The sequence below is a fragment of the Propithecus coquereli genome, unplaced genomic scaffold (genome assembly GCF_000956105.1).
Source record: "Propithecus coquereli isolate 6110/MARCELLA unplaced genomic scaffold, Pcoq_1.0 Scaffold109, whole genome shotgun sequence".
NCBI classification, from domain to species: Eukaryota; Metazoa; Chordata; class Mammalia; order Primates; family Indriidae; genus Propithecus; species Propithecus coquereli.
The window spans coordinates 3,534,663-3,543,119 of NW_012134858.1; the positions used below are offsets into that span (position 1 = coordinate 3,534,663).

The 8,457-nt window shown below is 42.5% G+C and overlaps 1 protein-coding gene across 1 annotated transcript in view; it reads left to right on the forward strand.

Annotated features, from left to right (window-relative positions):
• The first annotated feature begins 2,268 nt into the window (after window positions 1-2,268).
• The window catches only part of LOC105813309 (serine-rich coiled-coil domain-containing protein 2), an 85,901-nt gene continuing 79,712 nt past the window's right edge, over window positions 2,269-8,457 (forward strand). Inside the window, exon 1 of the mRNA XM_012647954.1 lies at window positions 2,269-2,488. The gene's annotated coding sequence lies outside the window, so the exon portion shown is untranslated. The remainder of the gene's footprint in view (window positions 2,489-8,457) is intronic.

Below are 8,457 nucleotides of genomic sequence, written 5' to 3' on the forward strand. Positions count from 1 at the left end.
CTTTATTGATGTATAGCCTGCAAATATTTTCTCCCATTCTGTAGGTTGTCTAATGATTGTTTCCTTGGCTATGCAGAAGCTTTTTAATTTGATCAGGTCCCATTTATTTATTTTTGTTGTTGCTGTGATTGCTTTTAGGGTCTTCTTTATAAATTCTTTGCCTAGGCCAATGTCTATAAGAGTTTTTCCAATATTTTCTTCTATATTTCTTATAGTTTCATGCTTAGGCTTAAGTCTGTTATCCATCATGAGGTGATTTTTGTGAGTGGTAAGAGGTGCGGATCCTGTTTCAGTCTTCTACCTGTTAGCCACTCCCTTTATCTAACTGTCTCACACCAAGCCAATATTTTCCATGCCCTGAATTATCCACAGCCAAGTACCCCATACAACTAGAGACCACCCTTATAGCCTAGTCTGCTGACATAATTCGAACTAGCCAATTCCAAGCTGTTTCCCCTTTCCTGCCTTGCCTTTCCACAGAAACCTCAATAAAAGCTCTGGCCTGGACTTTCACCTCACTCCTGCTTCTGCGTCCTGACCAAACCTGGTGATTTTCCATGTTTCCCTGCATGGCGTGGCATACTCTCAGCTCTCGGGAAATGTAGGCAATAAAAATCTTCTTTCAATGCATTGACCTCCCTGTGTCATCACAGTCATCGCCATAAATTAAAATCCCATGGGTACATTTTGAAATAAGTGGCTAATAGAAATAGAATCCATGTGACATGATAACCAAGGAAATGAGAAAATTGGGACAAAGATAAAATAGGAATAGGGAAAATTAGATGAAGCTGGGAAATGTTCATATGCAGCAAGCACCCAGTAAGGCTCCTACCTTTGTAGAAGGGGAAAGGAAGGGAGACTTAGTATTTCACAACTGCTGAAGAAAAGAGAACACAGGATCACCTCAAGTAATCAGGGAATCACAAGATAACAATCTAGCAGTTTAGAGAAGCTTAGCTCTTCCTGGTTTTGGGAACTGAGAGCTATTTCTTTCCCAGATCCTCTCATGGAGACTTGAAAATGTAGCATCTTCTCTAACTCCCAAGGACAAGCTGTGAGGAGCCATTTCCTGAACCACCTCTCAATTTAGCTGATTGTATAAACCCCAAAACACATTTTAGTAACTGTATCTCTTTAGAGGTGTTCTTTATGGGTGTGTTCAAGAGTTCCACTGAATGTTTGCCTTTCTAATGATCTCCCTTAAGCCAAAGAGAAACTGTGGAGCATTTAGACCTAGTCTTTGTCAGCATTTTAAGTGCCCACGTCATCATCCAAGAAATTAAATCTTTATTTTTAGGGCTCGGTATTAAAAATAACAAGTTATTTTCTAAATATGAAAGTATATTATTAAATGAGATGTCGTTATACAATTCAGGCATTCACCTCTTCCCCTTTCCCCTTTGAGCATCACTGATCTGGAGACATGGAAGAGGTGGATGTTTTTCAAGAAATTCTCTTTAAATGCTATTGACTGCAGTCAGGCGCTGGGGTCAGCAAGCATTTCAGAGAGCAGCTAGTCTATCACCAGACGAGGGCAGCTCCAGTTCTTCAACTGCTGACCAGACCCAGAAGGATTCCAGGGTGAGGGCAGGTCTGGCCACGGAGGAAGGAAGGAGGGGGAGATGGCTTGGGGAAGATGGAACCTCCAAAGGAAGGAGGGCCTGGTTTCTGGCAAAAGGAACCCAGATGAAAGGCGCCATGGAGTGGCTCCGAATCTCAGCACTCCGGGGTGCCCCTTCCCCTCAGCTTCAGCAAGATCCTGTGTTTTGATGTGGCAGGCAGGTCAGTGCTTCAGTCATGCCCTAGGGCCCAGAGCACGAGAAGGCGGGGAACAGGCATGGACTTGCAGCACGAAATATTGTGGGGGACGGACTCCTGTCAGTCATAACACTCAGACCACTCCTAACTTTTCGGAGCTTGGAGGAGGAGCTGACAGGTTTGGACGCGGTCAAGCAGCAAATGTTAGTTCAGAGGGACGGCTAGAGGTGAGGTCAGCCGCAGGACTGGCGTCAGTGCTTCGGCCGAGCAGAGACCTGAGTCACGAGGCAGAGGCAAGGTCAGTGGAGCGGGGCGGGTCCCGAAGCGAGGCCGGACCAGGGGAAGCCTGCCGAGGGGGCGGGGCGGGGCCAGAGGTGGGCTGAGGCCGGAGTCAGGCGGGCGGGGGCGGGCCCGGAGGCGTGGCTTGGCGGCGTGAGGCTCGCGCCTGCGCACGGGCGGCTCGGGGGACGAGGCTGCGCGCGCGCCGTGTTCTCGGCCCTGGAGGGCGGAGTCCAGGCGGGCGCCGGCCGAGGGAGGGGGCGCGGCGGCTTTGGAGTCCGGCGCCCCATCAGGCCGCGGACGCGATGCTGGCGGCAGCCGGCTGGGCGGAGGGGCCGGCGGGGATGTGACGGGCGGCCCCTCGCCTCACCTGCCGTCCTCGGGCCCGAAGGTCTCTGGGAGGTCCGCAGCCGGGCCGCGGCTGAGGAGGCAACGCGACCTCCGCACGGTGAGAGCCGGGGTCAGGGCCGGAGCCGGGGCCAGGGTCGGGCGCGCGCCCGAGGCGGCTCAGGACTGGGGGCGCAGGCCGGGTCGGGGTGGAGACCCGGGTTCCCGCGGTGAGGCTGTGGCGCCCCCCGGCCTCCCGGCCTCCAGGGTGACTTGAGCGCCCGCGAGCCGCCCGAGGCGGGGCGGCCGTGGAGCCGGAGGCCGCCCTGCGGGCTGTGACAGCGCGCCGGGGCCTCGAACCGCTGGGGCTGCCGCCTTTCCCTAAGGAGAAGTCAGGGCAGGGCTGAGATACCCAGTGATTTCAGAGCCAGGAAGCTTGTGAGGGTTGATAGGGGAAAGTACCGGGGCGCCCTGAATGAGTGGGATTTTTTTTTTTTTTAATTACTGGGCCAAAACAAAGACACGCCCTAAAACATATCCTGAGATAAAACTTCAGTGGATCACACCGTTGTCTTAGGTTCGCATCTCCTCTCTTCTCTTTAGACAGCTGCTATTTTTATACATATTTTTTAATGCACCTACTTTCTTGGCAGAGTAAAAGGAGGATTGACTCCTTCGAGGTGGTCCTTGGTGGCTAAGCTTCAGTTTGAATTTCAATAATTGCAAATTCATCTTTGTAGGCTACCCAGCCAATTAGGCTTGCTGATCCTAGACTAGGCCTTAGCAGTGATGACATTACTGATGCTTGGACTCTTTGTGGTCCCAGATTGGAATGTTGGTGTTTCACTCCTATAGGTGAGAGAAATGGAGCTTTAACCTTTCAGAATAACCATTTGAAGAGGCATTTTTTTTCATCCTTTTTTCCTGGGCGTTAAAATATTATTGGAATGTATTAATTTGGCCAGTTTTTTTTTAAAGCATCATCTTTTAGACTAGTTTAAAGAGACTTTAGTGATGGCAGCTCTTTAACCAAAAGGAATTTAAGATACTCCCCTTCAAAAAGATAGGTACAAAACATGTATTATTATCTATAATCAATATATGATAAGGATGTAAACATTCCTGAGTGTTTTGTCCGAAGTCAATCTTCTTCAACCTTATTACTCTTTGCTTCTCTTAATTTATTAAAGCTCTTTGCTCTTTCTGATTTGGTTGTTTTCTTTAGTATTCTCAACAACATTGACTTCAAATAATCTTTAGGTGAAAAATTCACACTTTCTTGAACCTTTAGCCATAATTCATACAGTCTTACTTCAGTGTGGTATTGATACGACATAGTTAAGAAAATGCTAGAAGACATCCTGAGAGCAGGAACTCCCCATTAAAATTTTTTTTAATTCTACCTTTCCACATCCAGACCTGTACTTTGTGTTGCCTTGAGTCAACTCCTTTGACTGTGTGGTGGAAGAAGGGACTTTGAGTCCATGTTTAGAAGTCCTTCAGTGACTCTCTATAGTCTGTATTGCTAAAATTCAAAGTCCTTCACAATTTCTTGGTACTTGCCTACGTTCTAGTTTCATCTTCTACCATTATGCCTGCTCTCTCCATAAAGACTACTTGCAGTTCTCTGAAGATAACATCTTCCTTTGTGGTTTTACACTGTTCCTCTGTTGAGAATTCTCTACCTAGTAAACAACTTGCCCTTCAAGACCTTACTAAAATATCACCTCTGAGCCTTGTCCAGACACCTCATCCCTCTTGTCTGGACTGATCCCTATAGTCTGCAGTTAGCATTTGTCAATTGGTAGTTAATGAGTTGTTTATACGTCTGTCTCCACCAGGCTTTTGGGCTTCTTAAGGTAGGGGAACTTTGCAACTTTAGCACATACTATTGCATGGCACAGGTGCTCGAAAACTATTTACTGACTGTGTTTTTGAAAAATGGTCCGAGTCTTGAATATAACTTTAAGGTAGATGAAATGTTAGACTGCTTCATTCAATATCAGAAAACTTAGAAAAGACGAATGCACAAGGTACTTTCACATATCCAAAAATGAAGTAAAAATTGTTGTTGCTGGTTAGGAAGGAAACCCCAGTTATTTCTGATGGGGAAAAAAACCAATCCATTTGATGACACGGAAATGAAAACGACATGACCAGTAAAGATTGCTGCTTCATTGGTCCTAGGTGCAGTCATTTGCCCACAGTCACATAAGTAGAAAGGGACAGAGCTGGGATTACAGTCCAGGTCTTTGGACCATCTGTGTATTTCACCCTTGCCCCCAGTCTCCTAATTCTAAATCTTAATTGTTTTACGGTCTAATTGGGCATTCAGAGAGACTTGGGTATGTATTGAAAAGGGACGGGGTGGTGGGGGCTCTATTACTTTAATGGAACGTTGAACTTGAAAGAATAAACAGATTATTTGGTTCAGCTTTAAAAATTTTACCATTAAACAACTCGAGACTGAAAAGGCAAGTAACTTGCTTGAGGTTATTTAGGCTCATCTAACATCTCACATCTCCTGACCTCATGCTTGTGTATTTTTCACTACTTCATGGTGCTTTGGGGGAAAATGAAGAAGTTGCCAATTTTTCAGAGGGAGAGCAAATCTGCTCACACTTTCTCCCTCCTTGAATCCATAGCTGCTGCTCCTAGGGACTTAAAGCCCTTGAGTGGCTGAGAAACATGATAATTCATTTGGGGATATAGGAGAAACCTAACCTTCACCGTTCCACTTGGCCAGATAGTTTTAACTTCAGTGCTTGGGGACCTTTCTCCAGATGCCTCATAGCAAGTGGCTTCTGATCAGCATATGGAGATCCCACATACGGTTATGTTTTGATGGTAAAACGAGATTTTAATAGAATAAGATTACAGCTGGCTAATAGCATGGCTAAAATTACATGTTTGGCTTGCCTGTATGTGAGAACAGCCTGTTACTCTTATGTGATAGATTTTTGGGAAAAATTGTGAATGCCCATGAAAAGTCAGTTTGGAATGTGTATTTAGTGTGGTGGGCCTGATCAAGTCCAACAGGCTTTGTATTTTAGAAACAACTTAATGGTCAAAGAAATAAAAAAAAACAAACTTAATTTTTCTTATTTCTTGTTATAGCTACATGATACTGTAATCAAAGCATAAATGTAATGTTAAATATTTGCTTTCATATTTGTGTTTTCTTTTTGTTATAGTTTTTATGCCTTTACATTATTATACAGTGTTACAGTGAGTTGAGTTACTTATTTCTTAATTATGGGACATCTAGGTTGCTTGCCATTTTTAAGGTAATGCGGTTAGTGTATAGGGGTTCATTTTGTTTCTTTCCTTTAGGCTAAAGGGCCAGGAGGGGAATTACAAGGTCAGAGGGTATGAAGGTTTTGTTAATTTTGAGAAGTATTACCAGATTTACTTCTGAAAGGTATTGATTTACACTGCCTTTAGGAGAATTTGGTCAACCAGATCTTATCATACTTTTACAGGATTTTGTTTTTAAAATTTCGTTTTTTAAAAATACAGATAGATACTTGCTAGGTAACATCACAGTCTACAATAGAAAAGCAAATGCAGTATTTTTCTAGTTTTATTTTTTCTTTTGTGTGAATTGTTCATCCTTTGCCCGTAAGTTTACTGAAATCTTCTCACTAATTTTCATTAGCACTAACACCATAAATATATTAATCTTTTGAAAAATATTTCTGATCTATTTTTATTTTTATTATTGAAGGCTTTGTAGTTTTTATGTTATTAAAATCGCTGACTTTTAAAAATAATTTTATGATTTTGTCTTTTGATTGTAAGGTCCGAGAATGAATGTCATTCCACTATCTGATGCATACTTTTATTTTCTTAAGCTTCTGAAGTTATTCTGTTAAGAGCACATCTTTAGCTAGTTACATATGATTGAAATTGAATTTCATTTATGTGGATTTTATATTATAGAAAACTATATTCTTATACATGAGTTTTCATTTGTTTTTCTGAACTTGAATAGGAAAACAAAGTAACCTAGGTTTTTTAAAATGGATATTGTTTTTAAATAAAGTATGGTAAATTTTAGACAAACCAAAATTTTTATCAAAGCATTATATTGGTTAATTGAAGTTTTTATTTGTTCTAGATTAGCTAGAAGGTTGTTTCTGATTTAACTCTTGTTAATCACTCTAAAATATATGAAAGCAAACCTTGATTATCTGTTCCCTTTGGGGAGTGAGCTATTCTAGTTAGATGAGATAGCCCAGGCTAATACTTAACATTGAGTGCTGGGTTCTGTGCTGGTACTCGGCATGGAGTTTCTTACCTAATCCTCATAGCAACCAAAGGAGTAGGTTCTTTTAGTATCCTCATCTTGTGGATGAGAAAGTTTAGGGATGGAAAGTGATCTGCCAAAGGTTACATAGGTGGTAAGCATTGGAACTAGAACTCAGTTTGCCTGCTTTTAAAAGATGCTATTTCCTGTGCTGAGAATTTGGACTTCATCTCTTAAACATTAGAAAGATACTAGATATTTCAAAACAAGGGGATAATATGGTATGTTATCTCTTTTAGGGAGATGGCTCATATGACAGTGTGGAAATATATTGAATAGGAAGTGGTTGAAATAGGTCATATGAGAAATGAAGCCTAAACTGTGAGATGGAAGTAGAGATCAGGGGATATTTTGGAAAGATACAGGACTTAGTAACAGATTTACAAGAGAGTGGGAAAGTAGAGTGTTGATTTGGAGACACTAAGTTGGGTAATGATAGATGAGTATGTGCTCACAGCGCTTTGGTATATTTCTTTCATAGCGTTGACTGTGATGTATTGTACCTAATCTAGTGACATGTCTACCTCCCCCACTGGATTGTGTGCTTGTCAAGGACAGGGACTGAGTAGAAGGCATGAGCAAATACAGGATGAGATAATACAGAAAGGGGGCCAGAGACTGAATTGGAAAAAACAAAACCCCAAAAACAAAAAAGGAGGGGGAGGAAGAGGAGCTCTAGTATGTGACAGCTGTCAGGGAGGATGGGGAAGAGCCATCAGCAAGGGAGCCGGGGGAGGAAGTGTTAGCACTGAAGTGAGCATACAGAATGCCATCTCAGGCTACAGTCAGTTCTGGTCGGTGTGCCCGAACATGATAAGCTGATGGCTAGTGGTTGTATAGAACTAAGTAGTCTTTCCTTTGTTACTGACTTCTTTTTTCTACCCATACCTTCCTCAGAGTACTGTGGCTTCCCGCCTCTTGGCTTCTAACCTCTGCTTGCTACAGGTGCTGATGCTGGGATGTGACTCAGCCTGTTGAGATTAACCAATCAGAACTGTCCTTTCTTTTTAAGTGGATTGATCCATCAGAGTGTGTGAGGTATAATCTCTGAGCTTTTAGCTATTCTCTGTTGAGTTAATTGCTTTTGAATGTTCCAGAGTTACTTCTCTACCTGTAAAGACTTCTGGTTGGTTATATTGAGGTTTGGAGCTCTTGGGAAGCCAGAGGATTCTTAAAGGTTGCATCCATGAGAACTAAGGCTTTTCACCTGCTTACTTTTCCATGTTGATCAATAGCTTAGTTTGAATGTAGTTGTATTATCTTTGAGGATTGTTGGTCTTAAAAATGCCACAGATCATTCCAAATAATTAAGAATCTCTGTTCTCTTTGTATGGTTCTATAGTTACATAAGATGTAGGGGCTTGTTTTAAATTTCCTTGAACGGTTCCTAATTTACTTCATATGTCTATTTTTCAGAGAGTCACTTGGAAAAGAATTTGCTCTTGATTTTTTTCCCCTGCTACCATTTGCTTCATGCCATCTTTACCCTCCATTTTCTGCCTTCTCGTTTCCAGTTTTCATCTGCCCAGTTTCTGTCCTTGCTAAGTACAGTGGGAAGGGAAAAAGAGAAAAAGCATGAGTAATTACTCCCTTCTTTTTTTTTTTTTTTCTTTTTTACTACTGGCAGAATCAAACAGGAAAATTTTTCTTCTTTCTTTACATTTGTTTAAGTAATTGTTACCAGCCTTGTGCCCTCCATCACTGCTCCCAGCTGTTCAGTTTGGCAAGGGCTCCTGCCCTGTATCTTCAATTCTGTGTGTGGGAATGGGAGATGCAAGGCA